The 20,071-nt window shown below is 42.3% G+C and overlaps 1 pseudogene; it reads left to right on the top strand.

Moving 5' to 3' along the window:
* The first annotated feature begins 588 nt into the window (after positions 1-588).
* On the top strand, positions 589-5,682 carry LOC125164915 (hypoxanthine-guanine phosphoribosyltransferase-like; annotated as a pseudogene).
* Positions 5,683-20,071: the final 14,389 nt, after the last annotated feature.

The following is a 20,071-nucleotide window of genomic DNA, read 5'->3' on the forward strand; positions in this document are numbered from 1 at the left end:
GGAGAGAAAGGAGAAGATGAGGACAGAGAGGCAGGGATGGGGGAAGCGGAGAAGCCCCTGAGACTCCGTCCATCTTGGCTTTTGCTCTAGTGCACTGAGGAGCCTTTGGGGAGTATTAGCCTGGGGAGTGATGCTATCTGTTTTGTGTTTCAAAAGCATCATTCTGGCTGCTCTGGGGAGAATCACTGCCAAGGAGCAGACTCAGGAAACCAAAGAGGCCTTTGCAAGAACCTCAGGAAACTAGGAGCTTGAGCAGGATGGTGAGATGTGGTCAGGTTCCGGGTATATTTTGGAGGTCGAGCTAATGGGATCCTCTGTAGGCTGGATGTGGGGCCGAGAGAAGAGTGAGGGAGGGTAATACAGGGGGAGTACCTGGCACTACGAAAGCATGAGGGAGTTCTGGGAGAGGACTGGAGAAGCAGACGGTGAGGGAGGCCCCAGGGCAGGAATTAGTAAAGAAGAGCCATGGAAATGGGGCCTCGGAGAGGACCGTCCCATTTAAACATCAGCCCCCTCGAGTCATAGTTCTTGTTCAAACGTTTAATCCCTTGAATCTCCAGAGCATTTGGAACAGGAGCCAGAGCAAGCATGCGGATGCCCTACGGTCCAGTTCAGTCTGCACACAGGGCCACTGTCAAGTCCGCTCTGAGTACTGGGAAGATGAGCTGCTACCCCAGCGTGAATGTCTGCCTCCCTCTGCTGGCCATCCTTGTATTTCTGTTTACACACTGGCTCTTAGGTGGATTATTTTGATACACATTTACCTTGAACAGTTGCCATAGCTTTCATTTACATATTTGGGTTTTTTTTTTAAGCTTTCTTTCTTTATTTATTTTGAGAGAGAGAGAGAGAGAGAGAGAGAGAGCCCCAGGCAGGCTCCGCACTGTCAGCACGGAAACGGATGAGAGGTTCTAACTCATGACCCGCGTGCGATCATGACCTGAGCCAAAATCAAGAGTCGGGTGCCCCTGCATCTAAGGGCATCTTAGATAGAGTCGGGTTTATAAAGACTCTATTATTGCCTTAAACTTCAAGATAATTGGAAAACCATAATGTCACCATCGTCGTTATCACCGCCACACCAGCAATCTGCTTTTGTCTCCGGCTTTTCCCCACATTTTCTCCTGCATTATCTCACGAGATCTCATATCCTCTCAATGAGGTAGGTAAGATGCCCATTTTACACAAGAAAAAACTGAGGCTCAAAAAGGTGGGACTTTCTTCTCTGGGATTGAGGTAGAATGTTTTGCCATGAATCCGGTCTTCTTGTCACTGGAAAATGTGCCTCATATGACAGGAAACCTTGGATAATTTGAAAACCATAGACAGACACCCACCATAACACTGCTTTCAGTCTTATGTAATGTTTTCCTAATCTCCCTTGTGATAGGGACTACTTATTGCCTTCTAAAGCCACACCAGGCATAGCATCAACTGTAAGAAGTACACCAGGCCATTTAATACCCTCCACCTCTCTGTGAAGTAGCTTCCATTACTAACCCCATTTTGCATGTCCACTCTCTGAAGAGTAGACAGGAATTGACTTGCCCACGGTGCCTGAGTGATTCACGAAATTCCAGAGCTGGGATTTGAACCCAGTTCCAGAGTCCACACTGTTTTCTTCCCACACCCCATCCTTGTCCTGGATTTCTCTTCCTGTCTGGACATCCAAGCCTACAGCCATCTTGTCCTATGTAGAGCATGACTCAGGGCATTTCTCTGTCTTTTCCCCTCTCAGGAGAGTGCTGCACTTTCTCCTTCCATTTCGCTTCAATTCAGAAAACTTCAAATGTTAATAAAATGTGACCTTGCGCTGACTCATAGGACGATTTAATTTTGGTTCCTACCTTGTGTTCTGAGACGTGTCATAGCGGTCAGGTAAGCAGGTATGTGGGTAGGTTCTGTCTTCACTTTACAGGTAAGGAATCTGAAGCTCAAAGAATTTCTGGCTGGGAAATCTCCCTTGACTAAGCATCAGAAGACTCATGTTTAAGATCTAGACTCTCTGTGTGACCTTGGACAGGTCTTTCTACCTCTCTGGGCCTCCAGTTTCTCATCCATAGAACGGGAATACTCATTCGAGTCACAGAGTGCTTCTGAGGACCAAATGCATGGAAAAGCTATTGACAATTGTAAGACACTACATGGGTGACCTTTTCCATGAGCATTTATTGAGACCTTCCTTATCGACTCAAATATGATTAAGTATTAGGCTCTGGAGTCTTGCTTTCTGGATTCACATCCAAGCTCCACCGTTCATACAGGTGTCCTTGAACACTTTATTAAATCTTTCTAAGCCTTGTTCCTCCCTTGTTTCCTTTTTAGAAGGAATCATAATAGCAGCCACTGCACAGAATCGTGGCAAAGATGAAGGGAGGTGATAAGACTATCGAGAGCAGTCAGCACTGGGCTGTTCTTGCTGCTGTGGTTGTAATCATCATGATTTGGTTGTTCTTCGAGGCACTGTGTTGGACGATATGAGAAGACACAATCCCTCGAGAGGTGGCTGGACAGGGACGGAGAAGAGAAGGGAGCTGATTCCTGAGAATGCACTGTCATTTCTTTACTCCGTGCTCTTAACTGCATTATTCGTCAGGATATAGGAACAGGCAATCTTATGTTAACTGCTAAGTTTTCAGAGTTAACATTTCCATTTGCCATTAAGGAGGTTTCTAAGTCATCCAGAGAAGCCTTTTGGGGGAGTGTGCTGTCAGCAAGAGTCTTGCTCAAAGAGCTGCCAGATCTGGGAGAGTCACCTTTGAATGGGGGAATTTATGCTCCAGATAAGTGAGCAGATTTGATCTGTGCCACACAGAAGGGCCCAGGAGACAGAGCAGGACCAGTGAAAAATTGTTCTTGTGACCTCTAAGCCTGGTACCAATTTCTGGCTTCAATATTCATCTTTCCTAAATCTGTCTACTACCTGATGTATACACATATACATACATATAATATTATATCTAACATATAGATATACATATAATATTATATATAACGGCATACGCATGTGTATATATACATATATATCAACAACAACAAACATATGTATTTGTTGTTATTGTTGTTTACTAAGCTACATTAAGTTGTTTTGTTCAGTTCTGTTTTTTTCTGTTTTATGGAAATGATGGACTTTAACCGCCACTGAACTTTTCTGGATTTGGATAACAGTGGGAAATAGTAGGATATCAGAATTTGGAATAACATATTTTCTCTACTATAAGTGGCCAATAATTGTGAAATGTATCATCAATAAATAACAGCTTTTCAGAAAAGATACCAAATGTAAGATACTCTGAACTTTTGAAATGTGAGATGAATAAGCTTCTTGAATTTGAAGAAATCGGTAAGAGCTTGCCTTTGTTTGGCATTTTTAACTTTCCAGAATATTCTTTTTTAAATTAAATTAAATTTAATTTAATCTAATTTAATTTTAGAAAGAGAGAAAGAGCATGCAAGGAAGAGGGGTAAAGGGAGAGAGCAAGAAAGAGAGAGGGAGAGACAGAGAGAGACAGACAGAGAGAGAGAATCTTAAGCAGGCTCCACGTTCAGCACAGAGTCCAATGTGGAGCTCAGTCCCATGACCCTGGGATTGAAATCAATCCTGACCTGAGCTGAAATCAAGAGTCAGACACTCAACCAACTGAGCCAACCAGGCACCCCTCCAGAATATTGTTATATCCAACTTCAATCCACTTGGGTCACACACTCAGCCAACACTTCTCCTCTTCTTTTCCTGCCTTTGCTGAAAAATATGTTAGTCTTTAGCAAAGAAAAGACATTTAAGAAACAACGTACTCAGAAAACCTGACCACTGCCTTTCAAATCAGCCCCAATAGTTGCGATACATGCGATATCCAGCCCCAGGATGGTGCCTTTAAGGACTCAGGAAAATGGAAAAGCCCAGATCCCTTTCTCCAGTTTGAAACTCAGCCTTGCTTTTCCTGACTTTCTGGAAAATCAGGTGACACCCTTGTTGTAATTCAAAAACTCAAAATGGTTTTCTACAAATGCATTTAAACATCAATAGTGTTTCTTATAAATCCCCCTGATGTGACACTGAATACATTAAAAACCCAAAGATAAACTACAGCCCCATAACGAAACACGAGACACATTTATCAGCATAATGAGATGTTGGGCCTCCAGTAGGGTAATATCTCAAACTACCAAGGCTTAGAATTTTCTTCTAGTAAATACAGAAAAGGAGTCCTTGGGTTACAAATACCTGAGTCAAAAACACCTTATATATACAAGTCAGCCAGGTCTATATGGGTTCAGAGGACCCCTTCTCACTGAGTGGCAGACCATCAGCTGAGTCCCTGGGAATGAGCAGTGCCTGGATACTGGAATCCAAGGCTCAGGCACTGTTTTCACCCAAGAACTGCACAATAGACCTGAAGGAGAGGTGCCTCTCCCTCTGTTGTATCCATGAGGAAACAAACTCCGGGAATGAAGCAGCGAGCTCGAAGTCATATGACTAGTTAATAGCAGAGTTGGGACTCTGACTCCAAGTGAGGATGACCAGGGGTCCCATTTGCCTGGGACTGAGGAGGTTCCCGAGATGAGGGGCTTTCAGTGTCAGCATTGGGACAGTCCTGGGCAAACCAAGACAAATTGGTCACCCTCTATCCAAGTCCAGTGTTCTTTCTACTAAAAGAGGCTGCTGCTGAGGTGGCCTGGTCATCCAACCTGTGTTAACAATTTCAAAAGGCTAGTTAAAAACAGTCTTGGGTGCTCCCCGTGCTCAGCTAGTTCCGTTATGGTGGCCCACAGCCCTGTATCACGATTGGTGATCCTAAACCAGGTTATGACCTAGATTTATTTTATATATCTAATCATTACACTGAGGATTTAGAAAAGGTACCTATTCCTAAAGAACTAATCATGTACAGAACAAAACGGCTTACGCTTGAAAATCTGTGAGGGCACTTGGGGTGGCTCAGTCGGGTAAGCCTCCAACTTCGGCTCAGGTCATGATCTCATAGTTCGTGGGTTCAAGCCCCACATCCAACTCTGTGCTGACAGCTCAGAGCCTGGAGGCTGCTTTGGATTCTGTGTCTCCCTCTCTCTCTGCCCTTCCCCTGTTTTCTCTGTCTCTCTTTCTCTCAAAAATAAATAAGTAAAGAAAGAAAGAAAGAAAGAAAGAAAGAAAGGTTAAAAAAAAAATCTGTGAAGATAAGAGGCTATCACAGGGCAGCCCAGCTGGGGTAGCTGCAGGCCCCGGGGGCGGGGAAGGGAGGGGCGGGGACTGTAAATTCTCTACTGACTTCCTGGATTATAACAAAGCACTGAACAGAAATTCTAATAGATCCTTCCCCTGACTCCAGATTTTATGAGACTGAAGAGCTATTGTAATGACCATTCAATTGGAGCTGTAAAATAAATTTATGGAGATGATTTTGCAACTTTAACTGGAAAGAATGTCTTGGTCGCTATAGATAGAATTGGCATTGGCAAAACAATACAAATCTTGCTTTCCTTAGTCAAGCAGCTTAATCCAAAGATGGTCAGCATTGCAAGTTTGCTGGTGAACGCGCTCCCTTAAATCAGACTGTGTTGGATGGATATGAAATTCCGGATTCATGTGTTGTAGGATGTGCCTTTGACTATAATTAATACATCAAGGATTTAAATCATGTTTGTGTCCTTAGCAAAACTAGGAAAGGAAAATATCAAGCCTAAAATGAGAGCTCAAGTTGAGTGGTAGGGTTTGGGAACATCTGGAGTCACATTGTCATCACCAGTAATATGGTTAAATGTGGCCATCTGCGTAATAGAGCTTTTTGCATGTACCTTCTGAGAATTTTATCTGTTTTGTGTGGCAGAAATACAAGCGGCTGCCATCCTGAACTCACTCTTTTGCTCTGAGCGGATAGGCTATTATCAGTTCCCTTTGGATGGATTGTTGTTTCACTTATGAATGAAAACCTTTACCAACAAAACAAAATACTTCTGTAAGAGACATTTAAAGAGAAGATATATTATTTTATTAACTGCCCTGTTAATTTTATAGTCATGAATTCATGAAGTGACTGAACATTGTTAATTACTATATACTTTAAAAAGTAAGATGCCCTCAGTTTTCTTATCTGACAGTGTCTGAAAGGTATTATTAGAAACTAAAGCATGTTTCCCGAAAATATTTTAGTAGCATTTCAGTGATATTAACTGAAATTTTCTCATTTGCTCAGATTATTTCCGGTGAGTCTTCTTCTATGGTTCCTTTACATATTAATTAGTATATTCCAAAAACCTTCACATATTTTGAAATTTTCAGTGCAGAATCTTTAAAGACTGCCTCCTTTTTTTTTTTTTTTTTTTAACATTGTCCATTGAAAAACTACACGTTGAATGGCAAGGACAAAACTAGGTGAGATAAATATGACACCCAGGGAATTGTAAGGCCCTAAGAGTGACACCTCCCTAAAATTTGTGCCCTGAGTAGCTCTTTTTAACTTTAATTGTAATTCACCCTCGTCCCGACTCTGCCAAATAGAACAGACATGGATAACACGCTTGACCTGGCTCTGAAGTGTCCTATTCATTTTTAAGTTTCTGACTGAAAACATACATATGCATGCCCAATCTGGTAACATTGCATGAATTCAATGTCTTACTTGTGTCAAGAGGAACACCCCATCTTGATACCTACATTTTCAAACACTTTATCATTTCCATCTAATTCTACCAACTTGTCTTCTTCCATACATAATTGACTTGGATAAAATCTATTTCTATCAGCTATTTTTAATATATTTTTATGTTTATTTATTTTTGATAACAAGAGAAATAGAGCGTGAGTGGGGGAGGGGCAGAGAGAGAGGGAGACACAGAATCCGAAGCAGGCTCCAGGCTCTGAGCTGACAGCACAGAGCCTGACGCGGGCCTCGAACCCACAGACTGCGAGATCACGACCTGAGCTGAACTCAGCCGCTCAAGCAAGTGAGCCACCGAGGCTCCTCTCTATCAGCTATTTTTTAAAACATATTGACATTTCAATACAATTCGAAGATTAGACTCTATTTTAAACCATGAGGACCGAAGGCCTGTCTACCTCAATATGTTTGAAGAATGTATCTCCCAATTTCTAGAAAAAACACAGTTATATTGATTTCCTTCTGATAATTTCAAACCCGTGGGTGAAGCCTTTGGAGGGACACACAGAAGAATACTTCTGGCTTCACAGTCCCAAGGACTGCGCCTGGCTTTCAGGGATCAGAACAGTGGAGTGCCAGAAACCTTAGAACTGAGCTGAGAGTCTTTCTCCTGAGTTCTCAGATGAGCAAAGTGTACATAAATGGACAATAAGAGTCATGATAACAGGCATCTGTTGCACATTTACTATGTGCTAAGGAGTAAATGGTGCAATGGGCCAGAGCCAACCAGCTGTCTCTCCAAAACCCACTTTTAACCATCCTCTAAAGGAATAGCATTTTTATGGCTGGACAGAACAAAGCCTTCATTTTCTGGCCTTCTCTCCTGCTGGGTGAAGTCACATGAGTAAGTTCTGGCCAATGGGGTGTTATCAGAAGTGCCTTATGGCAGTTTTCTGAAAACTTACTCAAGAGACAATGTGATACAGAGAAAGACGGATACCATATGTTTTCACTCTTATGTGGATCCTCAGAAACCTAACAGAAACCCATGGGGGAGGGGAAGGAAAAAAAAAAAAGAGAGGTTAGAGTGGGAGAGAGCCAAAGCATAAGAGACTCTTAAAAACTGAGAACAGAGGGTTGATGGGGGGTGGGAGGGAGGGGAGGGTGAGTGATGTGTATGGAAGAGGGTATTTTTGGGGATGAGCACTGGGTGTTGTATGGAAACCAATTTGACAATTTCATTAAAAAAATAATAATAAATAAATAAATAAGTAAAAAACTGAGAACAAACTGCGGGTTGATGGGGGGTGGGAGTCAGGGGAAGGTGGGTGATGGGTATTGAGGAGAACACCTGTTGGGATGAGCACTGGGTATTGTATGGAAACCAATTTGACAATAAATTTCATATTTAAAAAAATAAAAATAAATACTGGCTTCAAAGCTTCAAAGGAGAAGCTGGCTATCTTGTTCAAAAAAAGAGACAGTGTGAATTTACTCTTTGGCTCTTTGTCGTCCTTTTTCCTCCCTCCTACTGCACAGAGCAAGATTTTGATGACTGGGATCCATCTTGGACCATGAAACCAAGAGGATGCATCATAGTGATGAGGGAGGAGGTCAGGTCTCCGAGGACCATCTGAGCAGAGCCATATTAACAGCTGCAGACCTTCTCCTTTGTGCTCTTACATGAGAGACAAATAAACACCTATCAGATTTAACCCACTGTTATTATGGGGTTTCTGTCACTTGAAGATAAATCTAATTTTTACCAATTTTCAACCTTACTAAAATCCATCAAGCTAAGTTATTATTTTACAGACCAGGAAACTAAAGCTCAATAAGCTTAAGACAGTGGGAGAAAGAGCTGGAATCTTCACAGTCCTGGAGCCTGGGATTGGTGAAGACTCCATGCTATCCCCTGGGACCACTTCTGTTCTCACTCTCACCCTCTTTCAAACGGGGGCTCCATGTGAGAATAAGCTCTAAAAAAATAAAATAATAACAACAACAACAAAAGAGCTATTTATTGAATCCATGTGACTAGCCAGGCACTCTTCATTTTACACTTAAGGAAGCCAAGGCCCAGAGAACTTTGGCCAAGGTCACACAACTCATAAGAGGTGCAGTGGGATTCAAGCCCAGAGTGGGCCCCAGAGCCTTATTCAACGACTGAATTTGACTGCCAGACAGAATATGCCTGGCCACAGACAGTGCGTGCTGAGGGGTGATGGCAAGAGTGAGCACCAAGGAAGCTACAAGGCTGGGCAGAACATGGAGGAAGGATGTCGTCAGGTGAGAGGCCTGCAGACAAGCAGGGTCACAAGCCTCCCCAGTTGTTACCACTGATCTTGGTTACCTTTCTTCTTACTGCTCAATTATAAAGGGGCGTGGGGCGGGGATTGTTATTTTAAAAATGGCTCCCTAGTTGAGACACAGCCTCCCTTCAGGTTCCATCTCTCTGGCAGGCTCCATCTGCCCAGCCTGGCCTCCACCAGCACCCTGAAGGGCAGCAGCCACTGAGAGGGACGTGCAGCCTGTCCCTCCAAAGTTGAGGGGAGTCGCCAGCTGTCTTGCATCTCCCAGTAGTTCTGGGTAGACCTGGAGGCCCCTTAATTCATAAATTCTTCAACCACTCCCAAAGGAATGTTCCAGAAAGGACACATCAACCACCACATTGCCAAAGATAAGAGCTCCTTTCCTAAGGTTGTCTTAATCTTCATCTCTAGCATTTCTGACAATTCCATCCTCTGAGCCTTTCTCCTCTAGTCTTTTATAAATGGCTTACTGTCTACCACTCTGGCAGTCCCCTCTCCGATCCTATTTGTGCATCCTTTACACCCTCACTGCTGGGTAGGAGTGTGCCCATACCTTCTTGACAGTTTTTCTACCTCCAGTGGAACGGCTTTCCAAATTATTCTCCATAAAGTCACCAGGATGATCTTTCCACACTGTAAACCTGATCATGTCTCTGCCCTGTTGAAAACCTTCCCACATATCAAAACCACAATGAGATACCACCTCACACCTGTCAGAATGGCTATCATTCACAACTCAGGCAACAACAGATGTTGGAGAGGATGTGGAGAGAGAGGATCTCTTTTACACTGATGGTGGGAATGCAAACTGGTGCAGCCACTCTAGAAATTTGTATGGAGGCTCCTCAAAAAATTAAAAATAAAACTATCCTATGACCCAGCAATTACACTACTAGGTATTTACACAAGTGATACAGATGTGCTCTTTCCAAGGGGCACATGCACCCCTATGTTTATAGCAGTGCTATCAACAATAGCCAAAGTATGGAAAGAGCCCAAATGTCCATCAACAGATGAATAGATAAAGAATATGTGGCATATATACACAATGGAGTATTATTCAGCACCCAAAAATGAATGACATCCTGCCATTTGCAACTACATGGATAGAACTAGAGGGTATCATGCTAAGCGAAATTAGCCAGTCAGAGAAAGACAGATATCATATGACTTCACTCTTATGAGGAATTTAAGATACTAAACAAATGAACATAAGGGAAGGGAAACAAAAATAATATAAAAACAGGGAGGGGGACAACACATATGAGAGTCTTAAATATAGAGAACAGAGGGCTGCTGGAGGGATTGTGGGGGGCGGATAAAAGGGTAAAGGACATTAAGGAATCTACTCCTGAAATCATTGCTGCACTATATGCTAATTAACTTGGATGTAAATTAAACAATAAATAAATCAATTTTTTAAAAAACCTTCCCATGTGTGCTCAATGTAAAAACAATACCCACAAATCCCTCCCATTTCTGTACACACATTCTTTTACAACATGAATTTCCACTTTCCCTGATCAAGAGGTGGACTTCATTTCTCTCTACTTTGAATCTGGGCTTGGCCATGTGACTTGCTTTGACTTGCATTGCTCATAATATGTTTGTTTTTTTTTAATTTCTCTTTAGTAGACTTTATTTTTTAGGGAAGTTTTAATTTTACAGCAAAATTGAAATAAAAGTAAAGAAAGTTTTTACATAACCTCTATCTCCAAATATGCACAGCCCCCCACTACATATAGCCTCTTCCACTAAGGTTATTTTTTTTATTTTATTTTTTTTTACATTTATTTATTTTTGAGAGACAGAGTGAGACAAAGTGAGAGCAGGGGAGGGGCAGAGAGAGAGGGAGACCCAGGATCGGAAGCAGGCTCCAGGCTCTGAGCTGTCAGCACAGAGCCCGACACGGGGCTCCAACCCACAGCCCAGGAGCTCATGACCTGAGCCGAAGTCGGACGCTCAACCGACTGAGCCACCCAGGCGCCCCAAGGTTATTTTTTTAATGGAAATAAATAAATGTAGCAAAATAAGGGATGAATAAGCAAATTATGGTACAATTACATCGTGGGATATCGTGCCAATTAAAAATGACAATGCAGGGCCACCTAGGTAGCTCAGTTAAGCATCTAACCCTTGACTTTAGCTGAAGTCATGATCTCATGGTTCGTGAGTTCAAGCCCCATGTTGCACTCTGTGTTAACACTGCGCAACATGTTTCTCTAAACATGTTACCTATTTCATTAGATCTTGGATGTTATCAGATGCAAGATGGGCCATTAACATACTCATCATTAAGAAGAAAGATACTGCCAATGAAATCATGACATGCTGCTTTTTAAACATCGATTCTAAGACATATCCTGATTTCAGAAATTCCAAAATGTGGGGAAACGTGTGATTTATATGAAAAATGTGATTTACATGAAAATGTACAATATATACATAAGATGACCCCTGGGTGGTAAGATTATCAATGATTTCATTTTTGTTTTTTATTATCTGTATGGCTTTACTTTGAAGAAATGGGAACTTGGCTAATAAAACCATTTTAAAGGGAAACTAATCCATCCCCTCTCTTTGGGAAGTTTTCGTCCTCTGCTTCCTGCCATCCAGCAGTGTGCTTTTGGCCCATGGAGCATATCTGGATCCTTGACGGTGCTAACCATGTCGTCTTCAGCTCTCTTGAAAAACCAGCTTCCCAGTCAACACAGTGAGCAACTGTGAAGTGAGGCAGGGTAATGAGTTCCAGGCCAAAGCTGCAGCAAAGAGCCTCCCCTCTTTATCGACAGAGAGTCGGCCATAAGCTCCATGAAGATGGCCCTTGTCTGTTTCTATCAATATTCTGTCCCTAGCACCTGGCAGTCAGAAAAGGATGCACTGATAGCAGTGACTGAATGAATAAACAATAAATCAAGTATTTAATAGTGAGGCTGAACCAGCCAGCAAAGCCAAACATGGAAGAGGGAACTGAGTTGCAGAGGCAAGGCAAGAATCAAACAGGGTATCATGGAGATGGGAGCAAATACTTTCTGAGTCTTATGACATGTCCAGGGTTGAGGATAAAGCAGATCAAGTCTTGCATCCTGGAATGAGATTCGGGATGAGATTCAGGATGAAAATGGATGGGGCTGGGGGAAGAGGCTTGCTGCCCTCTGCCTGTGGCTTCCATCTCTAGTTCTAAGGCTATTACTGGAGTTTTATTGTTTTCCAGCAAAGGGAAGGGAGGACATGGAAAATCTGGGGCAAGTGGCTTTGTCTCTAAGGCCACCAGTCAACTGCATTAATCATGTCCGTTTACATCCCATTGGTCAGACCCAGCCACTGAGCTGGGAATGTATTCTGTGGTTGGAAACCATGCTCCCAGTTAATAATGGAGGTGAGGAAATACCATTTATTTTTAGAAAGGAGGAAATAATGGATATTAAGCAGCAGTCAGCAATCTCTACCATTCCTGTTTGTGAGTTCTCAGGCTTTGTGATAAGAGTGGGAGATATCCACAGGCGCCTGAGTGGCTCTGTTGGTTAAGCATCCCACTTCGGCTCAGGTCATGATCTCACAGTCTGTGAATAAAAGCTCCATGTCAGGCTCTGTGCTGACAGCTCAGAGCCTGGAACCTGTTGGATTCTGTGTCTCCCTGTCTCTGCCCCTCCTCTGCTTGCACTCTGTCTCTCTCTCAAAAATAAATATTTTTTTTAATTAAAAAAAAAAAAGAAGGGAGACATCCATGGGGACAACCTTGACTCCTAGGCTACTGCCTACAATGCAACACCCAGAAAAAGAAGGATTTTTCTTCACTTGTCAAGGGAAGGAGTGGAATCATTGCTCTTTAGCCATAATGCTCCAGAATTCTTTCATGATTCTGTAATAAATTACTACAGAAACGTCTACTTTGTTACTTTCACTGTGAAAGTATTTGACACGGTAATCGTCATGGGTGACCCGGAAAAAATAACCCATCCTCACAATTACCCATCTCACAGCACAGACTCAATGACTCATCCCCATGTTCTAGAAAGCTGACAGCAGAGAGGACACCTAACACCACCACACAGAGCTTCCTTCCTCCCACCTCACCAGCCCAACCAAGCTGTGCCTGGAGAAGCTCCCGACTTCTTTGGCCATGAGCCAAAGTCATAAGACTCTGAGCAACAAAGAGTAATCTGAGACTTAGTGGCTCCCAAAGGAGCTTTTCTCTGTCCAACAGTCAACATGGGTCTTATTATTCTACCCATTCAGGGCAATTCCTGGAAGGCAGCTCTGAGGAAACTGAACTAATTATTGTGTCATTCACAAAGGGAGATTTATTCCTTTCTAAGTGAAGGCTTGTGTTGGCTACCCCATTTTTTCTCGGTCTTACCCTTTTTCAATGTTCTTTCAGTTTGCTCATTACACTGAGAAACGATGTCTACATCCAGCACCTTTTTCCTTCTGATTTCATCTACCAAGGAGAGCTGCATACCTTTACTGTCACCAGAGAGCAGCCACTTGGGTTGGCCATGTCAGGGGAGGCTGTTGAACTCCTGGTTGGCTTGAAGCATAAACATTACAAATGTCAAATTCTTAGACTTGGGGCAGTGGGGAGGTTGGAGCAGGGAGGTTCTGTTGATATTGTTTGTCAGCATCCAACTTGGGATGGAATGACCATGCTGGATGGCAATATGGCCATACCCTACCCTCTTCTCCATTGCCCCCAGGGTCTCAGCTTCTAAAACAACAGGTTTGTCAAGGAATTGCCTCCAGAATAAAAACAGTTCAAACTTTTTTTTTTAACCTTGGGGCACCTAGGTGGCTCAGTTGGTTAAGGGGACGACTTCGGCTCAAGTCATGATCTTGCAGTTTCGTGAGTTCGAGTCCCATGTCAGGCTCTGTGCTGACAGCTCAGAGCCTGGAGCCTGCTTTGGATTCTGTGTCTCCCTCTCTCTCTGCCCCTCTTCTGCTCATGCTCTGTCTCTCTCTCAAAAATAAATAAACATTTTTTTTTAAACTAACCTTAATAGAGCCCTTACTATGTGTTAAACACTATTCTGAGAATTGTACATCTATCGTCTTGCTTGATGCTCAAAATAACTCAAAGAGGCAGGCACTATTATCACCCCATTTTATAGGTAGAGAAACTGAGCTCTGTTCTAAGCATTTTACATGTATCAAGCCCAGACAGATCTGCACAACCATGAACTTGAGGCTAGTGAGCCAAGGAGGCAGGTGCCATGCATCACATGCCATCCACCACGCACTCTGGTTACAGTAGTCCCCCCTCATCCGTGGTTTCAGTCACCCATGGTTGACCACAGTCCAGAAGCAGATGACCCTCTTTCCGACCTGTTGTCAGAAGGTCGGCAGTAGACTAACATTATGTCACATGCTTGTATACCCCCCTCACTTCATCTCATCATGCAGGCATTCTGTCATCTCACATCATCACAAGAAGAGAGGTTGAGTACAGTACAACAAGGTATTTTGAGAGAGAGACCACATTCACTTAACTTTATTGACAGCATATTGTTATAATTATTCTGTTTTAATAATAGTTATTATTGTTAATCTCTCACTGTGCTTAATTTATAAACTTTACCATATTTATGTACAGGAAAAAACCTAGTACATATGGAACTTGGTATTATCCATGGTTTCAGGCATCCACTGGGGGTCCTGGAATGTATCCCGCACAGATAAGGGTGGGGACGCCACCGGACTTTTAGTCCCAGAAACAGCAGGGGCCACATCTGGCAGTGGTAAGATTACAGCCATGGGTCCTCAGGGCAAGAACAACTTCTCTACCTGATCAGTCTGTGGAGTAATTTTGGGCGTGGTTCTTAGCTAAGAGGCTTCCAGACTGCTTTCTTGCCCTCTTGGAGAATCCATAAGCTGTTGATATTGTCTAGCAATCTATTTCCAGCTACAGTTGTATTCTGTTGTGGCTGAGATCACTGGCTGATGTAAAATGTGAAGTGCTTGGTGTGCCACACGTCAGTTTTCTCTTCTCTGCAGATCTGCACTGTGCATTCAACCTTTAAGTGTTTATGTACCTTATTAAGAATCACAAGGGGCACCTGGGTGGCTCAGTCAGTTAAGCATCCGACTCTTGGTTTTGGCTCAGGTCACCTTCTCACGGTTCATGAGTTCAAGCCCCATGTCAGGATCCTCACTCCACAGTGTGGAGTCTGCTCGGGATCCTCTCTCCCTCACTCTCTCTCTCTGCCCCTCCCTCACTCATGCTCTCTCTCTCTCTCTCTCTCTGTCTCAAATAAATAAAAACTTAAAAAAAAAAGTTGACAAAAAAATTCAACATTTAAAAAAAAAAAGAATCACACATTGTGCTATGTCATCACATTCAACTACTGGGAGGTCTTAAGGTGAGTTTTCTTCATAGAGAACAAAAGCGCATCATCATGTGATTCTTAAAGCGGAGATTGTTGCTGGAAAGCAAACAGCGCTATTCCTTCCTTGATGTCTCAAGGATAAAGAGGGGTGAATGAAGACTTTTGGCTTTTCAACAGACTATAAGACTAACAGACTCTTCTGGGTATCGATTCCCACCTTGTTTACTCATGAGACAAACTCAGGATGATGAAACCCTGTTTCCAACTGCCCAACTCCCCCACCTTGGGATGGGGCTCATGAGAGAAACTAATGCCTTTGGCAGTGAGTGTATCCCCAGTTTTCTTAACTCTCTTTTTTTTAAATTAAGTTTTCACTTTATTTTTATTTTTGTTAATGTTTATTTATTTTTGAAAGCAAGAGAGTGAGAGTGGGGGAGGGGCAGACAGAGAGGGGGGCAGAGGATCTGAAGCGGCCTCTGCACTCACAGCAGAGAGCACAAGGCAGGGCTTGAATCACGAATCTTAAGATCGTGACCCGAGCCTATCTGACTGAGCCACCCAGGCACCCCCTTAATTCTCTTTTCAAGCCCAGAGTTGACTGTGGTTTTTTTCCAGTTTTATTGAGGTATGATTGACAAAAATTGTATGTATTCGAGGTCTACATGTGATGTTTTGATATATGTATACACTGTGAAACAATGACCACAATTAAGCTAATTAACATATCCATCACCTCACACAGTGTGTGTGTGTGTGTGTGTGAACACTTGAGATCTACTCTCTTAGCAAATTGCAAGTACAGAATACTGTATTATTTATATGGTCACCATGCCATACATTAGGTCTCCAAAACATAGTCCTCCTGTACCTAAAAGACCAGGTTTGTCTGCCTGCTTTCCCCACCCCCAGCCCCTGGCAACCACCACTCTACTCTTTGTTACTTAGAGTCTGACTTTTTAATTTAATTTAATTTTTTAATGTTTTATTTATTTTTGAGAGAGAGGACGAGCAGGGGAGGGGCAGAGAGAGAGGGGAACAGAAGATTCAAAGCAGGCTCTGTGTGGACAGCAGCAAGCCAGATGCAGGGCTCAAACTCACGAACTGTGAGATCATGACCTGAGCCGAAGTCAGATGCTCAACCAACTGAGTCACCCGGGCACCCCAGGAGTCTGACATTTTTAGATTCCACATATATATCAGATCTTCTGGTATTTGCGGAAATAACTGTTTTTAAAAGAATAATTCCACAAAGCCTTGTATTATTCTTTTATTGTTGGTGTAATTTATTCATGTCTGTTATAAGTATATTTTGAACCTGACATTTACAGAAGTCACGAACTCGCCCAATGGGTCACTGTTAATTCCATGGTTTTCACTACCTTGTTCTGTTTGCACTTCGATCAGAGGATGAATGGCTTTGCGCACATATATGAATCAAGTTCAAGGATAAATGCTCTGTCAGGGACCAGTTCAAAGCCTTCTGTGCCTTGTGAGTGATTGCTGAGGTCCAGCTAATCACTGCCTCTCAGGGCAGCACACCCAGCTACTGAGTTCCTGGTAAATTGCTTTAAAAAATATACATATGTTAAAATGACAACTTTGAGTGGTATAAATAAATTAACTGCTTCATAATTTTTTAAAAAACTGTGGGAAAATGCCAGGGTTAACAATGCATTCACATAATGCCTTTTAAAATTATGACATACTCTAGGCTTACTTTAACATTTTACTGCATACACAGTTTTAATTTGCCATGCATAACATTCATCCGTGCCTTTAAAAAAAAAACAAACAGACAGAGAAACAAACAAAAACCCTTCTGTGTGGTATGGATTCTACCTGAAAAATTCAAATCACAGTCTTAGGAATTGTTTTAAGGAGAAGTGGGATGCCAGGAAGTAAATCAACGGCGTTCCCACTGGGTCGTTTATATCAGGGAATGTGCAGACATGGGTCGAGTGTGGGTTTATGTGTCTGTATATTCTTTCAAGTATTTAACCTAAACTTTCAGAACTGTATTTGAAAGTGTGTCTCAAATATTATAAGGTCAAGAACTACTACAGAAGGAAAGTAGTGAGCCCTCTGGTGTGAGAAAAGGGAACTTGGGTCCTGGATCCCAGCCTTCAGATTAAGTATGATAGTGGGTACAAGTTGGGATGGTAAGAGCATATTCTAGAGCAAACACGGATAGAATGGGGAGATGAGTAAAGAATGAGACTATGAGCAGTAAGAAACTCAGTTGAAGATGTCACTTATAAGAAGAGGGATAAGGAGGATCTATTTATGTATGTGGACCAGAAAGTCCCTAGGGCTAGAGACGGCTGTATGGTCAGTGGCAAAGATACCCAAAGCTGGAACTGCGGACAGACAGGAAGCAGGGATGGGCATCATGGGAATGAAGATACAGAGATGGTATACAAGGAAAGAATTCCCCAGCTGCCTCTTCTTAGTCTCCCCCAGCTTTGAACTTGAACACTCAAATGAGTCTTCTTGGGGGAAGCCTGTCACGAACTGACTGCTACTCTGTTTCATCTAGAAGGGGACATAGCAAAATTTTTCTGACACTTCAAGGGATATCCTGGTGAAGAAGGAAAGTACATTCGAGAGCCCAGAAATCAGCAAGCATACCCATCAGTAAGGCAAAGACAGTCCTGAGAGGAAAACAGCCAGGTCACCCAGTGGGTTAGCAGGGACCTATCACTGAAGACATGCTGCAGGTGGAGTTCATTGAATCCTGGGGCAAGCCTGAGTCTTAGTCAGAACTGGTCCTGAGCACCCATTTTCATGTTCAGCCCAAATGAAAGCCCATAGGATGTGCCTATGTGGACACGGGGGCCAGCAAAGATCCGTGGACTGCCCACAGTAGCTGTAACTACCATGGCTCCTGAAAGACACTGGATTGCCACCCAGGGGCTGGCAGAAAGTGGTCAAACTTGGTGGAGTGCTTGCTTACATACAAGGCACCGTGAAAGACTGTCGATTGTTGTCATCTTTTAGTCCTCACCACACCTTCATGGGGGTAAATTATAATCCTTGTTTGAGTGGCAAGGAAGCCAAAGTTCAAAGTTAGGTATTTTATTCAAGATAACAGAGTGACACCAAAATATGAACCCAGAAACTCCTGCCTCCAGAATTCATGCAGTTTTCAATAAATCTAATGGGTTCCCTGAAAGACCCTCAAATTAGTTTATTCTTCATTCAACAATTCTACATAAAAAAAAAGAAAGGAAGAAAGGAAGGAAGGAAGGAAGGAAGGAAGAAAAGAAGAAAGAAAGAAGAAAGAAAAAAAGAAGAAAGAAAAAGAAAGAAAGAAAGAAAGAAAGAAAGAAAGAAAGAAGGAAAAGAAAACATAGAAAATCTCCGGATGTTTGAAAATTAGGCAACACATTTCTAAATAACAATTAAAGTAGAAAATATTTTTTAATTGAATGATAATAAAAAGAGACACATGAAAACTTAAGATCTGCAAAAGCAGCACTGAGAAGAAGATTTATAGTACTAACTGATGAATAAGAAAAGAAAGTGTGCTGAAAATCAGTGATTTGTCTTAAGCTTCTATCTTAAGAAGCTGAATAAAGTGGGGCGCCTGGGTGGTTCAGTTGGTTAAGCATCCAACTTTGGCTCAGGTCATGATCTCATGGTTCATGAGTTTGCGTCAAGCTCTGTGCTGTCAGTAGGGAGCCTGCTTGTTATTCACTCACTCCCTCTCTCTCTCTGCCTCTCCCCTGCTCTCTCTCTCACTTTCTCTCTTTCAAAAATAAATATGTAAACATTAAAAAGAAAGAAGCTGAATAAAGAAGCCCAAGGAAATTAGAAAGAACTTTTATATCCCTAATAATAAAGAGAAGAGTGAAAAACAATTAAATAGAAAGAGAAAACAAAGCTAAAGGTCAGTTCTTTGGAAGAGTAATAAAAGTGATAAATCCTCAAGCACAACTAATCAGGAAAGAAAGGGACAACAAATTGCCAGTATCAGAAACAAACATATGTTTTAATTGCCTATTATATAGGTAAGACACTGAGAAGGAGGAGGAGGAGGAGGAGAAAGAGGAGAAAAATGTATTTGTTTTGAAGCCATCCATAAAAATAGTAATTCAGATTCTATTATATTCAATTTAAACTCACATGCATTTATTAGAGAAGAACATAAGGCATGTCTTTATAGGTCTAGAAAGAAAGCACATATTTTGGAGTCAGACAGAGCTGAGCTGAAATCCTGCCTCCTCCTTGAACTAAATGTATGACTTTAGGCACATTATATAACCTCTCTGAACTTCCACTTCCAGTCTACCAAATGGAAGATGATAATACCAACCTCATAAGGCTGTTGGAAGAGTGTGAGGTAAAACACATGGGTGGCTTCTATCCTACAGAATTCTTTCCCCAACATGACCCATAACCATGGCATTTATACTTTAACTATGTGTAGAAAGGATACAAAATAAGATCCTGAGACAAGGTCATTCATTCAGAAATATATCATTTCTGAGAAGTGTCGGTATTTACCTTCCCTTAATTACCTGTATCAATAAGAAAGCATTAGGATGGTCATCTTCAAAACAAAGGCCATTACCAGGGCACCTGGGTGGCTCAGTCAGTTAAGCAGCCAACTTCGGCTCAGGTCATCATCTCACAGTTCGTGAGTTCAAGCCCCACGTTGGGCTCTGTGCTGACAGCTCAGAGCCTGGAGCCCGCTTCGGATTCTGTGTCTCCCTCTCTCTCTCTCTGTCCCTCCCCCACTCATGCTCTGTCCTCTCTCTCAAAAAAAAATAAACATTAAAAAAAAGGCCGCTACCAACATATAAACAACATAAAAGCACATATGAAAATTAAAATGAAA

Source organism: Prionailurus viverrinus, chromosome B1, assembly GCF_022837055.1.
Source record: "Prionailurus viverrinus isolate Anna chromosome B1, UM_Priviv_1.0, whole genome shotgun sequence".
Taxonomy (NCBI): domain Eukaryota; kingdom Metazoa; phylum Chordata; class Mammalia; order Carnivora; family Felidae; genus Prionailurus; species Prionailurus viverrinus.